The following is a 27,516-nucleotide window of genomic DNA, read 5'->3' as shown; positions in this document are numbered from 1 at the left end:
TTCTAACAGAATCAAGGTGGATACTTTTATTAGTCTGGTCCCTTTTTGCTTATCCGGCTTCTCTAGAAGTCCAGGGCACAGGTTTGCTGAAAGATCTAATTAGAATATTTAAAACCATTGTGAATATTGGGTATTAAACTCAAACCTGATGATACCATGATTTAAAATTTTTTGGCGGCACGAATGTATGATCACAAATCCTTATTTAGCTTGATTGGGCAACTCATGGCTTCTAACCTGCACATAACTGTAGTACCTTTTTTCAGTTCTCTGCCTTCTTGCCCAGCTATCACAATTGTGAGGGCAATCCAATCCAAGGGTATTCTGATCATAATTGTAAGAAAAGCAACTTAAGCCCTATATGGCTCTGTCCATGTGGTAAACCTTAAATCTTTGTTAAAGAAATGCTTTTTGCTACTAAAAGAGCAGACAGACGGTTGGAATAATTTTAGTATTCACAATGGGAAACATTCCCAAAATAAATTAAAACTTTGCTTATATACGTTCAGGTCTGTTTATTGATACAATCACTTTGTATGAAATCAATAATCTAGAGGGTTACCTGTGACTTGGAATTACAAGAAAAAACAAGCGTCTTCCTCATATATCGTAAAACAATATAGTACTTTTAATGTATAAAAAAGATGTGAATCTAGCAGTCAGACATTCATTACTTATGCTCAGGGCAGGTTCTAGAAACAATGGGGCTCCCGGCCAAAATTAACTCTGGGGGCCCCCAACAGACACCCCACAACTAAAAATCGGCAGTAGGGACCCTTTGTTGCACTCAAATTTCCACACAGGGCCCCTGAGCCAGGGGCTAACACCCCCTGGCTCTGCCCAATACTCTACAAGGGCCTGGTGAGCAACAGATAAATTGGGGGAGACAACTTGGGGGGCCTCTACAGGCTCTAGGGCAATTGCCCCCTTTGCCTCTATGGTAGCGCTGGCCCTGCTTATGCTGGGTACACAAGTTACTATTTTCCGCTCAATTTTCCCACCCGATCTTTTTTTCCGCTCGATTCTGCACTCGATTCTCTTAGCTCTTATCTTTTTCCATTCACTTCTATGATAAATCGAACACAGAATCGATCGGGAGTAATATTGGACATGAGGGAATTTATCAATCGGATGCATCTATCGTATGGAAAATCGTAATGTGTGTACCCAGTATTAGACCTCATTTACACCATACACAACGCAACACACATGCGGTATAACATATAGGGCCTGATGCATTAAAGTATGGTAAAGTCACCATGCACAGGACGTGGTATGGTTACTAGCGCAGGGGGAGCACCAGCAGGTAACACATTAGCAGCATGCGCATGACCGTGGTAACGAGTGTTGCTATGGTAACACGCAGGCTAGTGCCGTGCCGCTAATGGGTTACTGGCCGGTGCTTTCCTTGCGTTAATAACAGTAGGGACTGCCTCTGCTGAGAATCCAGCATGTACGTCAACCCCCAAATGCCTTTGTTATCGAACCACCTAGTGGATTACGTCAGACGAATGAGGGCCAAAAGCATTGCTTTCCCCACTTACCCTGCCGTGTCACGTCACAAGTGTGCCAATCCGTAGGCTATCCACCCTCACATAGCAACCGGATACATCATGTCTATATATGAATATATATTTCCCCTTAGGGATCGGATCCCTGCCAGCCAACATGCCTCATACGTGTGTACGAGGCTTACAGTTTCATCTTCTTCTGGAGGTTTGCAGAAGCAGGAATGTTCTGGACATATAGATATTGACATAGTCAGGGAAGTAGCCTGGCTGTTTGTGCTGAGAGATGGGTCACATGACCAAGGAATTTCAACATAAAAAGTACTGCCAAATTACTTTAAAGTGTAGAGAAACCGAGAGCCCAATATAGTGTAGTATGTTTAAGCATAAATGAAGTAAAGGTTATCGTGAGAAAATTATACTCACAAACATGGGTTACCACACAGGCAACCACTGTATAGGCAGATGAGGAGATTAGACCTGTCCTCACTCAGGGATAAGAAGTCGCTCTCTGTAGATGCGAAAGGGGGTAGATCACCCCTCCACCAGGGGTGGACACGGTATAGCAGTAGGAGAACAGAGGCGCCAGCAGGATAAAAGTGGATAAAAACTTTAAAATTTGCTGGGAGGAAGTGGTGGACTTACCTCCATAAAGCAGACACGAAAGACTGTCTGAATAGTAGTCACATTTATTAACCACTTTACCCCCGCGCGTACGGATTTCTCCGCCCCTTTTTCCATCCTTTCACCCCCAGGGACGGAAAAATCCGTACTCTGCGCATTCCCGTCGCTGTCCGCGCTCCCGCTTGTAAAAACGCCGCCCGCCGCTAGTAAACACGCCGCCGCCCGCTCGCCCAGAGATCAACAAACGGGAAAATCCATTCCCGTTCGTTGATCTCAGCCCCGCAATGATCTGCTGCCGCTCGGCTGAGCAGCGCGATCATTGTGAAAAATAACAAAGTCCCAGCCTCTTTCTACTTCCTGCAAGCGTCCGGAAGGATGCTTGCAGGTCGCCTGAAACTAATTTGTAATGTTGCCATCTTGTGGCCAAATAGTAAAACTACACCCTAACCATTTTTTACACACAAATAAACTTGTTTTACACAAAAAATTAACTCCTTACCTCCCACACTCCCCAATTTTTTTTTTTTGTAATTAAAAAAAATAAAAAAATTTACAATTTAAAAAAAATACATAAATAGTTACCTTAGGGACTGAACTTTTTAAATATTTATGTCAAGAGGGTATAACACTGTTACTTTATAAACTATGGGCTTGTAATTAGGGATGGACGCAAAACTGAAAAAAATGCACCTTTATTTCCAACTAAAATATTGGCGGCAAACATTGTGATTGTGATTCATTTCATTGCGATAAGTAATGATAAAATTATAGACGAATGAATGGAAGGAGCGCTGAAAGGTGAAAATTGCTCTGGTGGTCAGGGGGTAAAACCCCTCAGTTGAGAAGTGGTTAATTAGTACCTCAAAACAGTGCAACGCGTTTCGCAGGCCCAGCCCGCTTCATCAGGCAATAAAAATGGGGACAAGACAGAATTTCAGCAATAGCAGGTGTAGCGCCTCAGTGAACTGAGGCGCTACACCTGCTATTGCTGAAATTCTGTCTTGTCCCCATTTTTATTGCCTGATGAAGCGGGCTGGGCCTGCGAAACGCGTTGCACTGTTTTGGGGTACTAATTAATAAATGTGACTACTATTCAGACAGTCTTTCGTGTCTGCTTTATGGAGGTAAGCCCACCACTTCCTCCCAGCAAATTTTAAAGTTTTTATCCACTTTTATCCTGCTGGCGCCTCTGTTCTCCTACTGCCAAATTACTTTACACATTAAAAGTACTACTGTATGTCACTGCATGTCAGGGGATGCGCAAAGTGGACACCTGTTTTTTTTCCCTTTTTTTTACAATTTCTGTACAGTGGTTTTAAAGTACTCCTCCTGTCACTGCTGTAAAGGGTTTAAAGGGAACCTGAAGTGAGTAAAAGTATTTAAAATAAACACACGACGTAGCTGCAAATGAATATTACACACTAACCTCACCATCAGTTCCTCTCAGAAGCTCACCATTTTCTTCTTACAGTGATCCCTTCCAGTTCTGACAATATTTTGTCAGAACTGAAATATACTAGTTGCTGTCAGTTATATATCAGCAGCTGTCAGTTACAACTGAATGTGCAAGGTAGTGTCCATGATTCTCTATAGCTCAAGTGGGTGATATTACAGTTTAACAGTGTGTTGACCATGAAGCTGCTAGGGAATAATGTCCATTTTTAAAATGGAGGACAGAGAATTCCATTGATAACAGTGGACAAATGGGATGCAGGAGAGGAGAAAGAGATTGAGGAGTAGACTACACAGCAGGTAAGTATGGCCTGTGTATGGTTATTTTGACTTTTTATTTTCAGTTCAGGTTCTCTTTAAAGCAAAGTGTCATGCAATAACAGTATAATCTTTGTTTGAATGTCAGATATAAAGTATATTACAGCCTTATGGATTCACTGTTGATTTGATGTATACAGGATATGTTATGCTTTTATTTTGTGTACTCTTGCACAGGGTATTTTATTGTATTAACAGGTGTACTTTAAAAAATAATTAAAAAAAAAATTTTTATTGTGACTACGAAAACCCGTATTACATGTAGGAGAGTTTAAAAACATATTAGTATTCATGATTTGGATTTGTTTTTATAATGAAAACAGGAAAAATGTGCATTTCACCATTTACAGTGTTAATATTGTTATTATGCATTTATATAGTGCTAACATCTGCTGCAGCACATCACAGTGTACATAGTCATGCCACTAACTGTCCCTCAGAGGGGCTCACAATCTAATCCTACCATATGTTGTTTGTGCCTTTTGTTAAAATAGATGCTGCAGCTTGCTTCACAGGTTTTGAATGACTTAACTGTACATTTTTATTCATTTTTTACTTAGCAATATGAACACATACATATTTTTACTTATGAAAATCAATCATCAACCTTGTGTGAGAATATGTGCATGCCACTTCTTGTGTTTTTTCATGCATTTAGAATTTCATCACATCTTACTATCACACTGTATCTTGAGGGCGTAAATGTAAACAGGAAAAACATAAAATTCACAGTAAAGCTGTTTTGAAGGTGTGTTAACCATGTAGGTGTAACATTTTTGCACCAAAATCTAAAAAAAATTTACTACAAATACCTGCAGGTGACTTCCAAACTTTTGTATGCTATCAGTCAGAACAATATGCCATTGCAAAGTTATTTTTTATTTAATACAATTAAAAGCCATAAAACAAATAATTTAATTAATTTGGCTTGGTTTATTGGCCCTAGACTATGATAGACATATGACTATGGTAGGGATTAGATTGTGAGCCCTTATGAGGGACAGTTAAGTGACAAGGCTTTAGACTCTGCACAGCGATGGGGAAGATGTCATGGCTATATAAATAATAATAAATAATAATCATTAAAATTACACAAGTTCACTATTTTGGAAATGTGCATTGTGCAGCTTGCGTAATGCTTGCTAATCTTTACATGCCTTGTCAGCGCATAGTTAAAGGCCACTAAATCAGGGCCATTGTGACTGTTTACCTGAACATTACCAGTCCATCACACCAGGCCTGCAGGCTGATATCCCAGTTGCTACCATAGGAGTCAGTTAGCATATGACTTCCACAATGCTAATTGCCCGCCTGCTTATCCTTCAGCATTGGTGAGGGGTTCCTCCAAGGGGTGCTTGAAAACCAGGTCATCCCTCTTTGACACTGGTGCTATCTGAATGCAGGCTCTTCAGTACCCCTAGTGCACATAAGGAGGTGCCACTATGGGGGCTGAGGGTAGTGATGCTTATGTAATTTCAATCTGATAATGGGTGGATGGGAAAATAAATAATAAACCCTTGTCCATTCCCTTGCAACACAAAAGTGAATAGAGTAAAAAAAAAAAAAAAGAACTACAGGTAGTCCTTGGTTAACAAACGAGATTGGAGCTGTAGGTGTGTTCTTAAAGGACTTACGAGGCGAACTGGCCCCAAAAAGTTAAATACCTGTATGAAATATCAATGCACGGAGGGCGCCGTCCGCGCCCTCCGTGCCGTTCCGCCGGGTCCCCGCATCTCAATGTGCCCCCCCCCCCCGGCCGGTCCTGACCCCACTGCCCGGGTCGGGCTCTCCTTCCTCCAGTAAGATGGCCGCCGGAGCTGGCCGCGGCTGCGCAGTCCGCATATGCGCGAGTGCGGCTGCGCAGCTCTAGGGCCTTCCCCCGATCCACGCAACAGGAGACGGCCTATAGCGTGGATCGGGGGGGGGGGGGCCCTAGAGCTGCGCAGCCGCACTCGCGCATATGCGGACTGCGCAGCCGCGGTCAGCTCCGGCGGCCATCTTACTAGAGGAAGGAGAGCCCGACCCGGGCTGTGGGGTCGGGACCGGCCGGGGGGGCACATTGAGATGCGGGGACCCGGCGGAACGGCACGGAGGGCGCGGATGGCGCCCTCCGTGCATTGATATTTCATACAGGTATTTAAGTTTTTGGGGCCAGTTCGCTTCGTAAGTCCTTTAACCTGAATCTGTCCATAAGTCAATTTACTGTGTTACTCTTTCCCCTGTACCTCCTCTATGCCCACTCGTGCCTCCAGTGTCCTGCTTTATGTCATTTCTTTTTCGTGTGCCTTCAGTGTCTCCCTCTGTTCCACTGCTGTGTCAACTCTGTTCCCTTGTGCCCTCAGTGTACTACAACAACATGTCATTTTACCTTTTTGAAAAAAAAAATTTTCAATTGATTTTCTCAAAAACTCCAAGGTCTTTTTTGAAAAAAAAAAAGTGAACTTGTTTCAGACTCAAACGTTACGTTTTCAGGCCGTTTGTATCAGCGGGTCATTAATAAGAAATCTGGCACTCTCGGCAGACTCAGCTAATATGTAAACACAGAATGTTAACCCTTTTTCTGCTTTCATACAAGCAGGAAGTAGACACGCTGCAGATTTATTGTAGGAGTTCTGTAAGCTGTAACAAAGAAATGTTTTCTTTAAAAATTATTTATGCTGTTGCTTATCTTTTAGAGCAGAGAGGGAGCTCTGAGTTCAGGTTCGCTTCAATGAAATAGCAGTCATATAATTGCAGCACCTGCATTGCAACATATTTCTATTATATCCAGAACTGAAATTGGCCTGGGTTAATTATAAAGCATCCTCAGGCTTGGTTCCCACTTGAGCAGAAGCAAAATGACATGGTAAAGGCGCATCTACTCAGGATTCACTGCGCTCCATTGCTTTTCTGTACCATCATTCACAATACCAGCTGTTTTGCATCCGCTCCACCCACTGCCATTGCTGACACCGCTGCTCATTCCGCAGGAGCAAACAGGTAACTTTTTTAAACAAGTGTGGACTGAGTCTTATTGCAGTTACATGTATGCTACTGCAATTGCACGAGCACTATTTCTATCACTTCAGTATTCTTTACTATGATTTGATATTACACGGGTAAGAATTGAAAGCTTTTGGGCAGGAAAAAGCAGTAAAGGGGCCCATAAACTCAGCCGATTTTGTGGCCGACCGATCGATCCCGATCGATCGCAAATCGGTTGGCCGATCGATGGCCGATTTTGATCGATTTCGATGGATTTCCATTGAACTGGCAGGGTGGAAAATTTAGGTCGATCTGATGAGATTGCTTATCACAAAAAAATGCCATCAGATCGAATTTCAATAGATTTCAAACTGAAATCTATTGGAATTCTATCCCGGTAAAAAATGTTCTAAAAACGCATCAGATAGATCATCAGATGCATTTCTTATCTATCTGCTGCCAATCTGACGAGTGTATGGGCGCCTTAAGAGAGGGGCCCTATATTACACAAGTAACTTTTAGTTTCTGTCTTCACCAGAAGGTTGTAGAAGTAGCCACTGATAACCTTTATGGGCATTACTAGTTTTATTATATAAGGAGCAATGAGAAGACCGCAGTTTTCATTGCTGTAGCTACAGTGATCATCTAACCACAAAAAATGACCTGGAAAATACTATTGAAGGTCCAAGTTTTGTATACCACATACGGGGTTATTTACTAACCGCATTTAAAGGTGTGAATAGCTGAACGTGTAAATTGGTGACCTTGTGAATGTGAGAAAGTGGCATATACACATTTACAAAAAAAAAAAAAAAAAAAAAAAACACTATTTACAGTGTGCAGGGATATATTTTAAATATTTTCCCTGAATTTTGTCAGGAAAATGTTTATAAATGATCCATGCAGTGTTTTTTTTCTCTTTTTGCGTCAAAATAAACAGGCATTGACACCTCCCAAGCTCCATTACATGTAGGCCCAGGACTTATGGTGACTCTAAAAGCCCCTTTTAATAATACAGGACCTCACATGTTTTGCTCCCTGCCAGGAACAGGGCTGACGCTACCACATGGGCATCCTGGGCAGTAGCCCCAAGTTGGCTGCAGAGTCCCCCAGGCCTCACCCAACTTATCTGTGTCCCCCGGTGAATAGCGACTCACCTGTCTGGATGGGTGCGCTCCTCTGTCAGTCGTCCATGGAACCGTGCTGCCTGTCTGTAGTTTTTATGGGACTGCGTAATGACAGAACATGATGGCTGTACTTGTTACATTAGAGACACGGTGCCTGTACTTTTTATGCGATAGGGAGAGGTGACAATCTGACTCTGACAATACATTATAGGGTGACAAAATGCCTGTAGGTTTTGGCAGGTTGCATAATGACTGCACATACTGTGGGTGTAACATGATGGTTGGGGAAGGTAAGCTGTATCTGTGTTTTATTGAGAGCAAAGAGCTGTGTATTTTGGTAAATACATTTAAAATACAGTATTGATTTAGATCAAGCAGTCACTGTTCATTTTCAGTGTTATTTCTTTCTATTATAGTATGTACAGGCCCACATGCAGCGTGCAGCGTATATGGATGTATATTTTTCATGCTATGCTTAGCTTCCATTGCTGAGCTCTGTGACAGGTTTCCTTTAATACGCTCTTCGTAATCCATAGTGGCATGGTATCTCAGTATCTGTTTACATGAGCTGGAAGACAGAGCAGCAGGGTGGAATAAGGCAGGCTGATAAAAATGGCTTGCTGCCAAACCTGGAGGCTTTTTTCTGCGCATGTCTGCTTCTCGAATGACTGCGTGTCTGCAGCACTGATAGCATGACATTCCAAGGAGAAAAAAACAAGCCAGTTCTTACTGCGTCATCACGCACTCAGCCAATACCAGCGATTGTATGCTGCCGTCCAAATATAGCTCGCTCCTTCTACTAAGACCTTTATATAACTTCCCTTGTTTTCTGTCATGTTACAATACAACCTTTAAAAACAGCTTGTTACCAAATTAATCTTTCTCTTGGCTGCTACACTTTAGCCCCCCAGAGTTCGTCTGGATTGGTAGGAAAATAATAAGAATAAACCTCAGCAAAATCTTATTCTTACAGCAAAAATCTGTATTATCTTGTATAATCGAAGATAATTTAGGGATGTTGTTTTTCAGTAGCTTGGGGTTTTATTTCTACCCAGAAATAAGCTTGGAATCTTTATATATAAAATAACCAAGAGCTGAATGCACTCTGTGTACAAGTCTAGGATTGATGGGCTGTGCCGGAGGCAGGATGTTATGCTGACGTCTCTACTGTTGCTACTTGAAATGCTTCTTTCAAAGGTCATAGTTTGCTTCTAAAGCTATCTCGTGTTACATGAGTTTTTTTCTTTGTGCTGCACACGTATCATGAGCATGAATTGCATTTAGCCGTGTCCTTGGGAATTTCCAGAAAAGTAAACTATATCCTCTGCTTGCCTCAGATCATATTACAGACTACAGGCGCACAGAACAAAACACAATTATAAAACAGACCTGTATGTTGAGTTTAAAAAGAAGCTACACTTTGCTTTATCGGTTTCGTTAATTAACTTTAAGTGCAATAAATGTACAAAGAAACATGTTTTCAACCATTTATGTTAAAGTATATTTTTTTCGATTTTTTTTTGAGGTTGCAGCCATTTCAAAATAACAGCGACCACATATTTATTTCTGCCTGGAGACCCCTCTCAACATTGAGTTTCTGGGGTATAATTCTATACACTGACTATCCTAAATGAATCATTTTAGTCTACATTTTCTTTAATTTAATCTCATGCTATGCCATTATTTAATTACCTTAAAGTACACCTGAACTGAGAGGGATATATATGTTGGTTTCCATATTTACTTCCTTTTAAAGTGGACCTGAACTCAGAAGTCCTCTCTGCTCTAAAAGATACACAACCGCATAATAACCTTTAAACAAAAACATTTCTTTGTTACAGCTAATAAGAAAAGATGAAGCCGGCACCATCCAATGCTCTTTTACTTGTTTATTATACAATACAATACAATACAATAACATTTGTACAGTGCTTTTTTCCCTTAGGCGCATAGTTGTGTCTCAGATCAATACAGGGTTGCAGGCTGGGCTGTGTTACAGAGGAGATAGTCAGGTGTTCACGAATGCCAGACTGAAGAGGTGGGTTTTCAGTTTAGACTTAAAGAGACTCCGTAACAAAAATTGCATCCTGTTTTTTATCATCCTACAAGTTCCAAAAGCTATTCTAATGTGTTCTGGCTTACTGCAGCACGTTCTACTATCACCATCTCTGTAATAAATCAACTTATCTCTCTCTTGTCAGACTTGTCAGCCTGTGTCTGGAAGGCTGCCTAGTTCTTCAGTGTTGTGGTTCTGCTATGAACTCCCCTTCCAGGCCCCTCTATGCACACTGCCTGTGTGTTATTTAGGATTAGAGCAGCTTCTTTCTTCTCTCTTATCTTTTACAAGCTGGATAAATCCCCCTTTGAGCTGGCTGGGCTTTCACATACTGAAGAATTACAGACACAGGCAAAGCTGTTTGAAGGTAGAAACGAGCAGCCTGAAACTTCAGTGCATGAGAGATGCAGGGGGAAAGAAACACACAAATGATCGCTTGAGATTCAAAAGGAAGGGTGTATACAGCCTGCTTGTGTATGGATGTATTTTCTATGTGTGGACATACTGTACATCAACCTACTTCCTGTTTTGGTGGCCATTTTGTTTGTTTATAAACAAACTTTTTAAAACTGTTTTTAACCACTTTTAATGCGGCGGGGAGTGGCGAAATTGTGACAGAGGGTAATAGGAGATGTCCCCTAATGCACTGGTATGTTTACTTTTGTGCGATTTTAACAATACAGATTCTCTTTAAATGCTTCCAGGGACGGAGCTGTCCTGATTGGGTGTGGCAGGGAATTCCAAAGTGTAGGGGCAGCATGACAAAAGGCTCTGTCTCCAAGGGTTTTGAGGTGGACTCTGGGGTGACCAAGGTGTAACGTCATTTTGATCTAAGATTGGGGGGGGGGGTGTGATGCAGTTGCAACAAGTCCTTCAGGTATCCAGGGCCCAGATTGTGCAAGGATTTGAATGTCAGTAAGCCAATCTTAAACAAAATTCTCCATTTTATCGGTAGCCAGTGGAGTGAGCACAGGGTTGGTGTTATGTGGCGATCGCGGGGTTGGCTCGTTAACAGCCTTGCTCCGGCATTCTGTACTAATTGCAGGCGGCATAGGTCTTTCTTATTAAGGCCTGTGTAGAGGACATTGCAGTAGTCCAACCTTGATGTGATGAAGGCATGAACTAGGGTTGGAAGATCCTCTGAAGGAATTAGGTGTTTAATCCTTGTAATCAGTGGCGTAGCAATGGGGATAGCCGCCATAGCGTTGCTACGGGGCCCCGCGGCAGCGCTACGTCACAGGGGGCCCGCAGCTGCCCGAGAGGAATTTTTTTTTGTTTATTTTTTTTTTTTTTACTTTTTGTTTGGGGCCCCGGGCCCCCCTCCCTCCTCACCTCACCTGGGGTCCCCCCTCCTTTTATCAGCGGCGGGAGGTGAGTCATATACAGAAGGCTCCGGCGGGGGTAAGCAGCCACTAGAGGTACCTAACTGCTCACCCTCCCACCTGGCTACCTAACTGCCCACCCTGCCACCCGGCTACCTAACTGCCCACCCGGCTACCTAACTGCTCACCTGGCTACCTAACTGCCCACCCTCCCACCTGGATATCTAACTGCCCACCCGGCTACCTAACTGCCCACCCGGCTACCTAACTGCCCACCCGGCTACCTAACTGCCCACCCAGCTACCTAGCTGCCCACCTGGCTACCTATCTGCCTACCCTGCCACCCAGCTTCCTATCTGCCTACCCTGCCACCCAGCTACCTAACTGCCCACCCTGCCACCCGGCTACCTAACTGCCCACCCGGCTACCTAACTGCCCACCTTTCTACCTAACTTCCCACCCGGCTACCTAACTGCCCACCTTTCTACCTAACTTCCCACCCGGCTACCTAACTGCCCACCCGGCTACCTATCTGCCTACCCTCCCACTCGTCTACCTATCTCCCTACCCTCCCACCCAGCTACCTAACTGCCTACCCAGTGCATTGCCTGCACCGCAAATAGTGTGCCAGCCTGCCCAACCACCCTCCCTCCAGGTAATTAATGTTAGCCCACTATAGACCCCACTACATATACTGCATTTTGTGGGGAAATCTGGCGACAATCTGGTTGCATTTTGTGGGGAAATCTGCTGACAATCTGGTTGCATATTGTGTGGAAATCTGCCGACAATCTGGTTGCATATTGTGTGGAGATCTGCCGACAATCTGGTTGCATATTGTGTGGAGATCTGCCGACAATCTGGTTGCATTTTGTTGGGAAATCTGCCGACAATCTGGTTGCATTTTGTTGGGAAATCTGCCGACAATCTGGTTGCATTTTGTAGGGAAATCTGCCGACAATCTGGTTGCATATTGTAGGGAAATCTGCCGACAATCTGGTTGCATATTGTAGGGAAATATGCCGACAATCTGGTTGCATTTTGTGGGAAAATCAGATTGCCCCACAAAATGTTTGGGTGGGAGGTCCGAGGTCCGTGGGGTTGGAAGGTCGTCAGGGGGGGGGGGGCATAATTTTTTTTTGCTATGGGGCCCAGTCATTTCTAGCTACGCCCCTGCTTGTAATATTCCTTAGGTGAAAGAAGGAATGTTTCTCAACAGCTGAGATTTGATTCCTGAAGCTTAATTTCCCATCAATCAGTACTCCCAGGCTGCACACACAGTCTGAGTTGTTCAGGTCTGATCTCCCTATCCTTAGCAGTGTTGGTTGAGACTGGGGCTGCTTTGCTGTTGGGCCCTTACCTCGATAACAAGAACCTCAGTTTTGTCAGCATTAAGTTTTAGCCATTTATTATTCATCCACTCCTGAAGCTCAGCTAAACATGCTTTTATTTGTGGAGTAGGGTCTGTGATGCCAGGTTTGAATGACAAATATAGCTGGGTGACATCAGCATAGCAATGATATGTCAGGCCATGTTTTTGTATGATTTCTCCAAGTGGCAGCATGTATATGGTGAAAAGTAAAGGAGATAATATTGCGACCTGAGGTACACCGTATTTTAGTGGTACAGGGTTGGAGAGGAAGGGCCCTAAGGCTACCCTTTGTGTTCTGCCAGCCAGGAAGGAGTTGAACCACCGGAGAACAATGCCATCTATGCCACAGTACTCTTGTAGCCTGTTGAGCAAGATTTCATAATCGACTGTGTCAAAAGCCGCTGAGAGGTCAAGCAAAATCAGGATGGAACATTGAACCTTGTCTCTTGCCATGAGCAGATCATTGCAAATCTGGGTGAGGGTGGTTTCACAGCTGTGATATTTCCTGAAGCCAGATTGAAGAGGGTCAAGGATGCTGTTTCTGGAGAGCCTGGCTTCAAGTTGGAGGTAGACAGCCTTTTCAATAACTTTTCCCAGAAAGGGGGTGTTTGAGACAGGTCTGTAGCTGTTTAGAACATCTGGGTCTAAGGATGGTTTCTTTAGTAGTGGCCTGACGATTGTTTCTTTCAGACAAGAGGGAAACCACCCTTCTTGTTAGGAACCGTTGACTATTTTGTGAAATGCTGTCATAATAGTACAAGAGTACAAATAGCAACGTTTCGGAGCTAAGGCTTTGCTCCTTTATCAAGCCATGACAGCCTCAGTATAATATAGGGAATATATATCCATATATAAAATAGTTCCCTATCAGGTCCGGCATATGTTTGCTTGACAGGGATTGGCTTTTAGTGTTACTGGCCTGTGATTGGTGTAATTCAAATGTGATGTGCTATATAAACCTGCTTGAGATTGCATTATACTGAGGCTGTTATGGCTTGATAAAGGAGCAGGGCCATCACTCCAAAGCATTGCTATTTGTACTCTTGTACTATTATGACAACCTTATAATAAACAAGTAAAAGAGCATTGGATGGTGCAGGCTTCATCTTTTCTTGATACAGAACTCGAGTGGTGACCGAGCTTGCCGTGGCACATCCGCTGAACACTATTGGGGTTGTGCTTTTCTCCCACTTTTTTTTTGTTACAGCTAATACAAATCCTAAAATACATCTGCACTGTTTCTACTTCCTGGTTCATGGAAGCAGACATATTGTTAACCTCCTGTGCTTTAAAAGGATCTTATTTGCCATCTCTGCAGTGGCAGTTAGGTGACACAGGAGAGAGAATAAATTACAATTTGTGATTAGATACAAATGAAGGGGAATTAAACAGGCTAAACTCTCTAAATACATACAGGGTACATTTCTCTATTTTTTCCTTGTGTCCAGTGTAAGGCCTGGAACCCACTAGAGCATTTTTTGAGTGTTTAGGGAGCGCTTTCAATAGCTAGCGATTTCTCTAAACGCTCTGACAATGTAAATGGATGGGACAGATTCCACTAGAGCAATTGCGATTAAGGAAATTGCAATCGCAGGACATGCAGCATTTTTGGAGCGTTTCCATTCTAATGAATTGTATAGGAGCAGGTGGTCCCCTGGTTATAGTTATACCAATTGTTAAAAAATTTGAACTTGTAAGCGGCTTAAGTTCTGAAAGAGCCATGTTCCAGCTACTGTTCTGAACTGAATGCAATGTTATACCTTGTTGTAATTACCCTGATTATAAGTCAATAAAATATATATTGAAACAGAATTGTATAGGAGCAGGGAAATCGCTCCCAAAATCGCTTGCAAAACGCTATCACAAATCGCTAGTGATTGTGATAGCGTTTTGCGTTTTCTTGTGGGTTCCATGCCTAAGAGTTCAGGTCAACTTTAAACAATAGCCGTTGCCTGGCAGTCCTGCTGATCTTTCTGGTCAGTAGTGTCTGACTCACACACCTGAAACATGTGGCTAATCCAGTCAGACTTCAGTCAGAAACATCTGATCTGCATGCTTGTTCAGGGTCTATGGCTATAAGTATTACAGGCAGAGGATCAGCAGGACAGCCAGGCAATGTGCATCGTTTTAAAGGAAATAAATATGGCAGCCTACCTATTTCTCTCACTTCAGGTGTCTCCAGACTCTCTTTAGAACCTTCATCAACTGACTAGATGTCAACATTACAAGAAAATTACTTGATTTAAGTGGTAGTTGACCCAACAAGGAGAAATGCTCTGCACCATTAGGTTATGTCAGACAGACCAATTATTATTGTATCAGAAGTGCATGGTCAGGAGAACTTGGGGATTAGTGAACACAATATAGTATTATTATTATTTTAATTATTATAATTAACATTTGACCTAGCATTTAAAGTGTACCTGAGATGACTAATAAAGATAGGTTTGATATTTACCCAGGGCTGCCTCCAGCCCTATAATCACCGCGGAGTCCCTCACCATCCTCCTGAGTCGCCATTCTCCAGCGATCAGTCCCGGTAATCTTGCTCAGTCGCATCAAGCACAGAAGAAGAGCCCAACTGGTGCAGCTGAGCCACTTACCGGGACTGAAAGGAGGCACTCGGGAAGACGGTGAGGTATTCGTCGGTGCTTATGGAGTTGGAGGAAGCCCTGGGTAAGTATCAAACCTTTCTTTATTGTAGTCTCAGGTGTCAGGAACCAGCCCGCGGCACGCCTGCGTATACGGTTCCCGACTGCGGGTTTGACCAGATCAAGCGGGGAGCAGCCTTATTCGAGCTACAAACAAGGCTGTGACCCCTCAAAACACTTCTCACTGCCACCACTAGCGGTTTGCTAGACACGTTCACTCAGCTGTCGAGTGCTCAATACGCAATCTGCGTTTTCGTATTTGGGTCAGCTTTGCGCTTTAGGCCGAATACGGGAACGCACACACACGCACAGTTGCAATCTTACACTGTAGTGAAGCAAAACCACTAACAGTCGTTCCGAACGATACTGTTAGCTACTCTGCTGTCGAGCTACTCGCACTGGCGTTTTCGTACATTGGGTCAGCTGCGCGCTTTAGGCCAACGTATGACAAACGCCCCCACACACAATGCAATTACAATTTTATATGGTAGTGTTGCTCAAGCATACAATTAGGCATGGACTTATACACAGTTACACTGCAGTCTCCTCTAGGCTACGAGTGTTAGTTTAGTACAGCAGAAGTCAAACTTATTAAATAATGATTTAATATTCCATGAAAACGTGGAACCATGCAGAGCTTAATATATACAAAAGATGTACAAAAAACAAAGTAAAAAAGTACAAAGTAAAAAGTACAAGATAAAAGTTACAAAAATAAAAGTTACAAAAATACACACATGGATATTTGCGTAAAAATAAACGGGGAAAAATGAACATTACCAGCTTAGGTTAGAACGTTGTTTGACGGGAGGACGCCGTTTGTTCGACCAGGAGTCGTAATCATCCCTAGCTATGCGCTACCTCCAGGAGAAGATACCTGTGACTGTTCTGGACCACCTTAAATAGTCTGAAGTGTCCCCTGGGGCATTTAATGTCCAGCCCCCAGGAACTAATGCAATTTCCCCGTTTGTGACAATGCTTGTCATAATCTTCCTGTGATATGCGAACTTCAAAGGGTTCCTGTTTGGACGGGGGGAACTAGTTTTAATTACATCCTCAGACATAATTCAATTTCCAGAGATCTCACGTCCATGTATGAAAAGTGTATTATAGCACATACATGAAAAGACTTCCCTAGTCCAAGTTACAGGTGACAATTGATTAAGGCTTCCTCCACCTTCCATCAGGCCTGTCATATGTAAATGTCAAACATTCCTGTCCACTTTGAACTTGGCAGACTCACTTAGTCGGATATTGTTGTGACCAACAGGCAGCCGTCTACATTAATACAAAAGATCAAAGCAATGCCCCACATTTGCAGGGTAGCAGACAAAAGGGAACCTCATTACCTATTTCTGGCTGTCAAGAGAAACTGTATGCTAATATCGGTCTATTGACACACACACACAATCACATTAAACAGTCCATGAAGCTAGCTGCCAAAACCTTCAAGCCAGACTGGCTGACATCCACCTCTGAAAGATACACAGCAGATAGCAAAATGATAGAAATATGTTCCTGTATTCCCTAATATCATCAGCACCTCAATATATCACCACATCAGGTTTATTTTAACAGAGTTTTGGGAAAGAGAACAACCACAAATTAAAAATCAACTGAAATGTTTGGTCCTCGCTAATCAATAGTTTTGGTCAATTTTAGGTCAAAATGCATTGCCTCTTCAAGTGGACTTTTGTACAGACTCTTATGTGTTAACCTTGTATTAATATTCCTGGGCCACGGCTTTGTGTGTCACTCCCAGGTTGCTATATATGTTTTATTATTAATATTTAATATTTACTGTATATAGCAGGGGCATGTTTTGCAGCGCTGTACAGAGTATATTGTCTTATCACTTAACTGTGCCTCAGAAGGGCTCTCAATCTAATCCCTACCATACTCATATGCCTATATCGTCTAGTGTATGTATTGTAGTCCAGGGCCAATTTAGGGGGAAGCCATTTAATTTATCTGTATGTTTTGGGGACTTGAGAGGAAAGCAAAGTGCTTTGCTTTGAATAGGAAACCCACGCAGACACAAGGAGAACATACAAACTCCATGCAGATAGTGGCTGGGATGCGAACCTTGGAACTCAGCACTGCAAGGTGAGAGTGCTCACCACTTCGCAACCGCACTACCATGTGATGATAGTATCATTGTACACCTGCTGAAGGCTTATGATGGTTCGCAATATGTAGTGCACTGTTCTGTCACATTGCAATATACACTTCAATAATCAAAGCCAGTGGTAAGTAGCCTCTTTATTAGTTCTTTAAAGATCCTTACACTCAGGGGGGCAACCTGAGTGAGACTTGGCACAGGCAATCCAGGGATATTCATTCCTGAAGACGTTTCAGTGCCGTGGTTTCCCCATTATTGATTGATTCAAGAGATTGGTATATTCTAGTGGTTAGAATCTAGTGCCAGTCATACTTTTATGTAGATTGTAGTGCTAGGTAGTGATGGGCCGAACCTCCGATTTTAGGTTCGCGAACCTGGTTCGCAAACTTACGCGGAAGGTTCGGTTCGCGGAAAAGTTCGCGAACCGCAATAGACTTCAATGGGGAGGCGAACTTTGAAAAATAGAAAAAATTATGCTGGCCCCAAAAGTGATGGAAAAGATGTTTCAAGGGGTCTAACACCTGGAGGGGGGCATGGCGGAGTGGGATACACGCCAAAAGTCCCGGGGAAAAATCTGGATGTGAAGCAAAACAGCGTTTTAAGGGCAGAAATCACATTGAATGCTAAATTGCAGGCCTAACGTGCTTTCAAACATCTTGCATGTGTATACATCAATCAGGTAGTGTAATTAGAGTACTGCTTCACACTGACGCACCAAACTAACTGTGTAACGCACCGCAAGTTACCAGCTGTTTGTGTAGTGACGACCATGCTGGACTACTGCGCAACATGGCGAGATTGCTCTTCCTCACTCAGTGATGTCAGGTAATGTGTGACTGCCTTCTCAACTTTCCATGGCATTGTTAAAAAACGTACGTTTTGTTTTTAAATTACATTTTCTACTTGTAGCGGTACTTGTTCAGTACCGCTACAATGAGAATCCTATGGGGGGCGGGCAATTCTGGCATTGTGACCCCGGGTACTGGCCGGGGAATGAGGGATGGAATCCGGTGTGGAGCCTGAGCAACGGCTACCACTACACATCCAAGGAGGGCAGCAGTCAGGCATGCACGCCCGCCCCGAGGTAGTGACCAAAAATAACAATACAGGAGGACTATCGAGGGCTTGCTGTATTTGAAATTAATATACTTTAAATCCTTTAATGAGAACCAGTTATGGCGGGCAAAGATGACACCACATTCCTTTCACGAGAATCATATGGAGGCGGGCAAGTCTGCCATTTGTGACCCCGTGTAATGGCCGGGGAATGAGGGATGGAGTCCGGTGTGGAGCCTGAGCAACGGCTACCACTACACAGGCAAGGAGGGCAGCAGGCAGGCATGCACGCCCGCCCCGAGGTAGTGACAAAAAATAACAATACAGGAGGACTATCGAGGGCTTGCTGTATTTGAAATGAATGTACTTTAAATCCTTTAACGAAAACCAGTTATGGCGGGCAAAGATGACACCACATTCCTTTCACGAGAATCATATGGAGGCGGGCAAGTCTGACATTGTCACCACGGGTAATGGGCGGGGAATGAAGGTTGGATTCCGGCCCGAAGTGGGAGCCTGCTGAGACCCATGCTGTAGCTGCCCTGACCGTGCTTTGCAGACCAGGCATCTGTGATCAGATGGACCCTTGACCCAGCGGAAGACAAACCAAGTCGAAAGCATTTGCCAAGAATGTTTTACGGAGGGCAAGTTTTTTGCCTTTTTTTTTAATTGTTTGAAACTGTAGATGGTTGTATTTTTAAATTGTTTGAAAATGTAGATGGTTGTATTTTTAAATTGTTTTAAAATGTAGATGGTTGTATTTTTAAATTGTTTGAAAATGTAGATGGTTGTATTTTTCAATTGTTTGAAAATGTAGATGGTTGTATTTTTCAATTGTTTAAAACTGTATCCATTCAAGTGCAAGTTATGCACTGACTGCCAGGTATAATGTGCAGTCACAGATGCAGTGAAAGGTATGCAGTGACTGCAAACAGCCGTTTGTGTAGTGACGGGCGTGCTGGACTGGTGCGCACCATGACGAGAGTGCAGGTGATGGTGGCTTTTCAGCCCATATGGTCGCCCGGCTGATGTAGCTGAATGACAGAACAGTGACCGTCCAGCTGATCAAATTTGGTCTGACCACAATGAAATAACGACCTTATGATCTTTGGTGTGCCACCCCCACCCGAGACACTCATATAGCCGGCAGTCATTGCTTCATTGTGATACACAAGCCGATTCACCGCGGCAAGGTAATGATCACGAAGGGGGATGGTCACATGTACATGCCTTTTGTTTTTTTGTTGCAGCCGCCTGCAGTTCAGCCAGAAAAATTAGGCAGGCATGTGCACGCCCCAGAAAAATTAGTATAGCGGCCGCTGCTAGCAGCGGCCTTAAAAATTCTGGAATCCGCCTAGAGTCCTGGACCCTGGTGGTGGTGGCGGAGAAGGCAGTCAAGCGGCCTGCAGGCAGAGATGCTGTGTGTGGGGACTGACTTAGTCTTCGGTCGTGCAATAGCCCTCAGGGATCCATGCCTCGTTCATTTTGATAAAGGTCAGGTACTGAACACTGTCATGACTTAGGCGACTTCTCTTCTCAGTTACAATGCCTCCAGCTGCACTGAAGGTCCTTTCTGACAGGACGCTTGCGGCAGGGCAAGAGAGAAGTTGTATGGCAAATTGGGACAGCTCTGGCCACAGGTCAAGCATGCGCAACCAGTAGAGCAAGGGTTCATCGTCGCTGCTCGCAGTCGCAGTGTGTACATCCACACTTAAGGCCAGGTAGTCGGCTACCTGCCGGTCCAGGCGTTGGTGGAGGGTGGATCCCGAAGGGCTACTGCGAGGCGTTGGACTAAAGAATGTCCGCATGTCCGACATCACCCCGAGATCGCTGGAGCGTCCTGTCCTTGCCTGCGTGGACTGGTGAGGAGGAGGAGGAATACTGCCAGTGGTACCTTTATTGCGTTGTACTGTCACATCACCCTTAAATGCATTGTAAAGCATCATTGACAGCTTCTTCTGCAAGTGCTGCATCCTTTCCGCCTTGTGTTGAGTTGCTAACAGGTCTGCCACTTTGTGCCTGTACCGAGGGTCTAGTAGCGTGGCCACCCAGTACAGGTCATTCGCCTTGAGTTTTTTGATACGGGGGTCCCTCAACAGGCTGGACAACATGAAAGAGGCCATCTGCACAAAGTCGGATCCAGACGTACTCTCCATCTCCTCTTGCTCTTCCACAGTGACGTCACACAACTCCTCTTCCTCCCCCCAGCCACGAACAATACCACGGGAACGTGGAGCAGCAGAAGCCCCCTGTGACGGCTGCGGCGGTTGTTCTTCTGCTGCTGCCGCCTCTTCCTCCTCCACAGAAACACCTTCCGCATAATCATCCGAGTTTGACTCCTCTCCTTCCCCACACGACTCCTCTTCTTCCTCCTTCTCCCCCCTCTATGGTGCCGCTGGTGTTGAAGAAACCTGTGGTTCGGCTGAAAATTGGTCCCACGACTGCTCCTGCCGTAGCTGTTCCTGTTCCCGCTCCTCCACAGCTTCATCCACCACTCTACGCACGGCACGCTCCAGGAAGTAAGCGTAGGGGATCAAGTCGCTGATGGTGCCTTAAGCGCGACTCACCAGGTTGGTCACCTCCTCAAACGGCCGCATGGTCCTGCATGCATTTCGCATCAGTGTCCAGCTGTTGGGCCACAACATCCCCATCTTCCCAGATTGTGTCCTTCTACTGTAGTTGTACAGGTACTGGGTGACGGCTTTCTCCTGGTCTAGCAGGCGAGAGAACATGAGCAGGGTGGAATTCCAGCGAGTCGGGCTATCGCATATCAAGCGTCTCACCGGCAAGTTGTTTTTCCGCTGAATGTCCGCAAAGCGTGCCATGGCCTTAAAAGACTGCCTGAAATGCCCACACAACTTCCTGGTCTGCTTCAGGACGTCCTCTAAGCCTGGGTACTTTGAGACAAATCTTTGCACGACCAGATTCAGCACATGTGCCATGCAGGGTACATGTGTCAGCTTTCCCAAATTCAAAGCGGAAAGGAGATTACTGCTGTTGTCACACACCACGTTGCCGATCTCCAGCTGGTGCGGGGTCAGCCATTGCTCCACCTGTTTGTTAAGAGCAGCCAGGAGAGCTGCTCCAGTGTGACTCTCCGCTTTGAGGCAAGACATGTCTAAAATTGCGTGACACCGTCATACCTGGCATGCAGCGTAGGCTCTGGGGAGATGGGGCTGTGTAGCTGGAGAGGAAGAGGAGATGGCAGCACCGCTAGAGTTCAACTGACACTCAGCTGAGGAGGAGGAGGTTGACAGCGAAGAGGATGTAGCTGGAGAAGAAGGAGATGAGGTGGCAGGAGGCCTGCCTGCAAGCCGTGGAGGTGTGACAAGTCGGTCCGCTAAACAGCCACGTACTCCCTGCTTGCTGCCATCGGTTACCAGGTTGACCCAATGGGCTGTGTACGTAATGTAGCGGCCCTGCACGTGCTTGGCAGACCAGGCATCCATGGTCAGGTGGACCCTTGACCCAACGCTCTTCGCAATAGATGACACCACTTGCCTCTGAGCTGCACGGTACAGTTTGGGTATGGCCTTTCGTGAAAAATAAGTGTGGCCTGGTATCTTCCACTGCGGTGTCCCAATGGCCACAAATTTACGGAAAGCCTCTGACTCCACCAGCTTGTATGGTAATAGCTGGCGAGCTAATAGTTCCGCCACACCAGCTGTCAGACGCCGGGCAAGAGGGTGACTGGCCGAAATTGGCTTCTTCCGCTCAAAGACTTCCTTCACGGACACCAGGAGCAGGAACCGCTCAAGGGCAGAGGCGGTGTGAAGGAGGGTGGCTGTGAAGGTTCAAGGGAGAAAGCGGATGAAGACGATGCACCTGAAGGAGGAAGAGGAGAAGGAGGGTGGCTTGTCTTTTGAGGGGTGCTGCTTTTCCTCAGGTGTTCTTCCCATAGCTGTTTGTGCCTTTTCTCCAGGTGCCTTCGTAAGGCACTTGTCCCTACGTGAGAGTTGGCCTTTCCACGGCTCAATTTTTGCTGGCAGAGACAACAGATGGCTTTGCTCCGATCTGAGACACACACGTTAAAAAATTTCCAAACCGCTGAGCCCCCCTGGGGTGATGGCGCTACGGTGGCATCAGCAGCTGACGTTGAAGGGCATGTTGGCTGGCTGGCCATAGCTGGCGATACATGGCGCCGGTCACTGCCCCCAGCTGTTTCTGAGGACAAGCTCCCTCTGCTTCTATCATGGAGTCGTCTCCTCCTACTCCTCTCTGACTCCCCCTCTGAACTGTCCCCCTGGTCATCACCTCTATTGGGAACATACGTGGCATCCGTATAATCGTCATCATAATCCTCCTGCCCAGCTTCGCTTTCCTCAGACAACTCCACAACTGCACCAACTTCAGGTGGTTCATCATGCCCCTCCTCACACATTACGTCCATACTATCACCACCTAACTCAGACGTATGAGGTGGTGTACCTGCACCTTCTTCTTGTTGTTGCAGTAGTGGCTGTGAATCAGTGATTTCACCACCACCACCACCAAATAACTCCTGCGAAGTGTCAAATGCAGCGGATGTGGTGCTTGTACTAGCGCTGGTAGCACTGGCTGCGGGAGATGAGGTCTTCTGTGTTAAATACTCAAGCACGTCCTCACAAGTTTGGGAAGTGATGGCACGTGCCTTCTTCTGAGCACTGTACTTTGGTCCAGGTCCGCACGAAATCACAGCAACACCACCTCGCACAGACCTGCCAGTGCCAGGTGGCCTTCCTCTGGGTCTTCCTCTACCTCTTCCTCTACCTGGTTTGTCCATTTTGTCCATCTCGGGGGGAAGCTAGGTATATGCAGTGAGGTGAGATCACTCAACAAAAAAGGTAGATATGCAGTGAGGTGAGTTCACTCAACCCAAAGGTAGCTATATATGCAGTGAGGTGAGTTCACTCAACCCAAAGGTAGTTATATATGCAGTGAGGTGAGTTCACTGAACACAAAAGGTAGCTATGTGCAGTGAGGTGAGTTCACTCAACCCAAAGGTAGTTATATATGCAGTGAGGTGAGTTCACTCAACCCAAAGGTAGTTGTATATGCAGTGAGGTGAGTTCACTGAACACAAAAGGTAGCTATGTGCAGTGAGGTGAGTTCACTCAACCCAAAGGTAGTTATACATGCAGTGAGGTGAGTTCACTGAACACAACAGGTAGTTAGATTCAGTCAGCTGAGTTCACTCAACACAAACGTAGTTATATGCAGTGAGGTGAGTTCACTCAACAGAAAAGGTAGATATGCAGTGAGGTGAGTTCACTCAACCCAAAGGTAGTTATATATGCAGTGAGGTGAGTTCACTGAACACAACAGGTAGTTAGATGCAGTCAGCTGAGTTCACTCAACACAAAGGTAGTTATATGCAGTGAGGTGAGTTCACTCAACAGAAAAGGTAGATATGCAGTGAGGTGAGTTCACTCAATCCAAAGGTAGTTATATATGCAGTGAGGTGAGTTCACTGAACACAACAGGTAGCTATATGCAGTGAGGTGAGTTCACTTAACCCAAAGGTAATTATATATGCAGTGAGGTGAGTTCACTGAACACAAAAGGTAGCTATGTGCAGTGAGGTGAGTTCACTCAACCTAAAGGTAGTTATATATGCAGTGAGGTGAGTTCACTGAACACAAAAGGTAGCTATGTGCAGTGAGGGGAGTTCACTCAACCCAAAGGTAGTTATATATGCAGTGAGGTGAGTTCACTGAACACAACAGGTAGTTAGATGCAGTCAGCTGAGTTCATGCAGTGAGGTGAGTTCACTCAACAGAAAAGGTAGATATGCAGTGAGGTGAGTTCACTCAACCCAAAGGTAGTTATATATGCAGTGAGGTGAGTTCACTGAACACAACAGGTAGCTATGTGCAGTGAGGTGAGTTCACTCAACCCAAAGGTAGTTATATATGCAGTGAGGTGAGTTCACTGAACACAACAGGTAGCTATGTGCAGTGAGGTGAGTTCACTCAACCCAAAGGTAGTTATATATGCAGTGAGGTAAGTTCACTGAACACAAAAGGTAGCTATGTGCAGTGAGGTGAGTTCACTCAACCCAAAGGTAGTTATATATGCAGTGAGGTGAGTTCACTGAACACAACAGGTAGCTATGTGCAGTGAGGTGAGTTCACTCAACCCAAAGGTAGTTATATATGCAGTGAGGTGAGTTCACTGAACACAACAGGTAGTTAGATGCAGTCAGCTGAGTTCACTCAACACAAAGGTAGTTATATGCAGTGAGGTGAGTTCACTCTACAGAAAAGGTAGATATGCAGTGAGGTGAGTTCACTCAACTTAAAAGGTAGTTATATGCAGTGTGGCAAGTTCACTCAACACAAAAGGTAGTTATGTGCAGCGAGGTGGGTTCACTCAACACAAACGTAGGTGTATGCAGTGATGAGGTGGGTTAACTAAACACAACAGGTACTAGTAGTAGGTAAATGCAGTACTGGGTAGGTAGTACAATGTGCAGCTCCCTGTCACACACACAGGTGTCACTGAATGTGCTGCTGAATGCTGGTGGGCTGCTGGCAGTGGGACACACACATTATGAATTAGCAATGCTGTCTAAGCAACACAAGTGTCTCTCACACACAGGTAGTAGTCACTGAATGTGCTAGTTATAGTTAGTTATGCAGTGAGGTGAGTTCACTGAACACAAAAGGTAGCTATGTGCAGTGAGGTGAGTTCACTCAACCCAAAGGTAGTTATACATGCAGTGAGGTGAGTTCACTGAACACAACAGGTAGTTAGATGCAGTCAGCTGAGTTCACTCAACACAAACGTAGTTATATGCAGTGAGGTGAGTTCACTCAACAGAAAAGGTAGATATGCAGTGAGGTGAGTTCACTCTACCCAAAGGTAGTTATATATGCAGAGATTAGATTCTATTAGCAGGCAGGTAGTGACGAGTAGGTTGCAGTGACAAATTATACAGTAGAATCCCTTGTAGCAAACTCCAAGGGACCGGGCGAAGTAGCTTACGATATCAGAACTTTACTATATCAGTAATTGTCAAACAGCACATATATAGTACTGTATCTTAATTCAGTCAATAATTGGGAGTCATTTTTTCTTTTCAATGCTTCAGAAAGCAAGCACAGACAATGTTTAAGCTACACGCACAGTGAAGCATATGTATGCAGGGAAGCATAGGTCTCTCCAGCTAATGCAGTTACAGTTCTAAAGCTGAATAACCATCTGCAGATCAGAGCCATATGGATCAGGGATATCCGGTAATGAACATTCATTTTCCGATCCATCTGGCACAATCCGTAAGCATCATTTGTGTCACCATAAATGAACGATCGCATAAACAAGTTTACACAATCGCAGGAAAAACTTGCACAAGTCTACAAGGATCGAAATAATCCTCGATGACTTAATCAGACATGTCAATCATTTAAAAACAAACAGTCGCTGTGGGTGGCATGCATCGTTAACCTCCTTAGCGGTAACCCCGCGCTGGACACGGGATAAGCCGCTCAGGAGGATTTCCCAGGCTCCGCTGGGCCGATCTGTATAATTCTTTTTTTTTTATACACGCAGCTAGCTGCGTGTTACTTATGATCGCCGCCGCCCCGCGCCGATTCGCCGCTACCCGCCGCAGATCAAAGCAATGCCCCACATTTGCAGGGTAGCAGACAAAAGGGAACCTCATTACCTATTTCTGGCTGTCAAGAGAAACTGTATGCTAATATCGGTCTATTGACACACACACACAATCACATTAAACAGTCCATGAAGCTAGCTGCCAAAACCTTCAAGCCAGACTGGCTGACATCCACCTCTGAAAGATACACAGCAGATAGCAAAATGATAGAAATATGTTCCTGTATTCCCTAATATCATCAGCACCTCAATATATCACCACATCAGGTTTATTTTAACAGAGTTTTGGGAAAGAGAACAACCACAAATTAAAAATCAACTGAAATGTTTGGTCCTCGCTAATCAATAGTTTTGGTCAATTTTAGGTCAAAATGCATTGCCTCTTCAAGTGGACTTTTGTACAGACTCTTATGTGTTAACCTTGTATTAATATTCCTGGGCCACGGCTTTGTGCGTCACTCCCAGGTTGCTATATATGTTTTATTATTAATATTTAATATTTACTGTATATAGCAGGGGCATGTTTTGCAGCGCTGTACAGAGTATATTGTCTTATCACTTAACTGTGCCTCAGAAGGGCTCTCAATCTAATCCCTACCATACTCATATGCCTATATCGTCTAGTGTATGTATTGTAGTCCAGGGCCAATTTAGGGGGAAGCCATTTAATTTATCTGTATGTTTTGGGGACTTGAGAGGAAAGCAAAGTGCTTTGCTTTGAATAGGAAACCCACGCAGACACAAGGAGAACATACAAACTCCATGCAGATAGTGGCTGGGATGCGAACCTTGGAACTCAGCACTGCAAGGTGAGAGTGCTCACCACTTCGCAACCGCACTACCATGTGATGATAGTATCATTGTACACCTGCTGAAGGCTTATGATGGTTCGCAATATGTAGTGCACTGTTCTGTCACATTGCAATATACACTTCAATAAGCAAAGCCAGTGGTAAGTAGCCTCTTTATTAGTTCTTTAAAGATCCTTACACTCAGGGGGGCAACCTGAGTGAGACTTGGCACAGGCAATCCAGGGATATTCATTCCTGAAGACGTTTCAGTGCCGTGGTTTCCCCATTATTGATTGATTCAAGAGATTGGTATATTCTAGTGGTTAGAATCTAGTGCCAGTCATACTTTTATGTAGATTGTAGTGCTAGGTAGTGATGGGCCGAACCTCCGATTTTAGGTTCGCGAACCGGGTTCGCGAACTTCCGCGGAAGGTTCGGTTCGCGGAAAAGTTCGCGAACCGCAATAGACTTCAATGGGGAGGCGAACTTTGAAAAATAGAAAAAATTATGCTGGCCCCAAAAGTGATGGAAAAGATGTTTCAAGGGGTCTAACACCTGGA

This window comes from Hyperolius riggenbachi, chromosome 4 (genome assembly GCF_040937935.1).
Source record: "Hyperolius riggenbachi isolate aHypRig1 chromosome 4, aHypRig1.pri, whole genome shotgun sequence".
NCBI classification, from domain to species: domain Eukaryota; kingdom Metazoa; phylum Chordata; class Amphibia; order Anura; family Hyperoliidae; genus Hyperolius; species Hyperolius riggenbachi.
Note: the sequence above shows the minus strand (reverse complement) of the source record.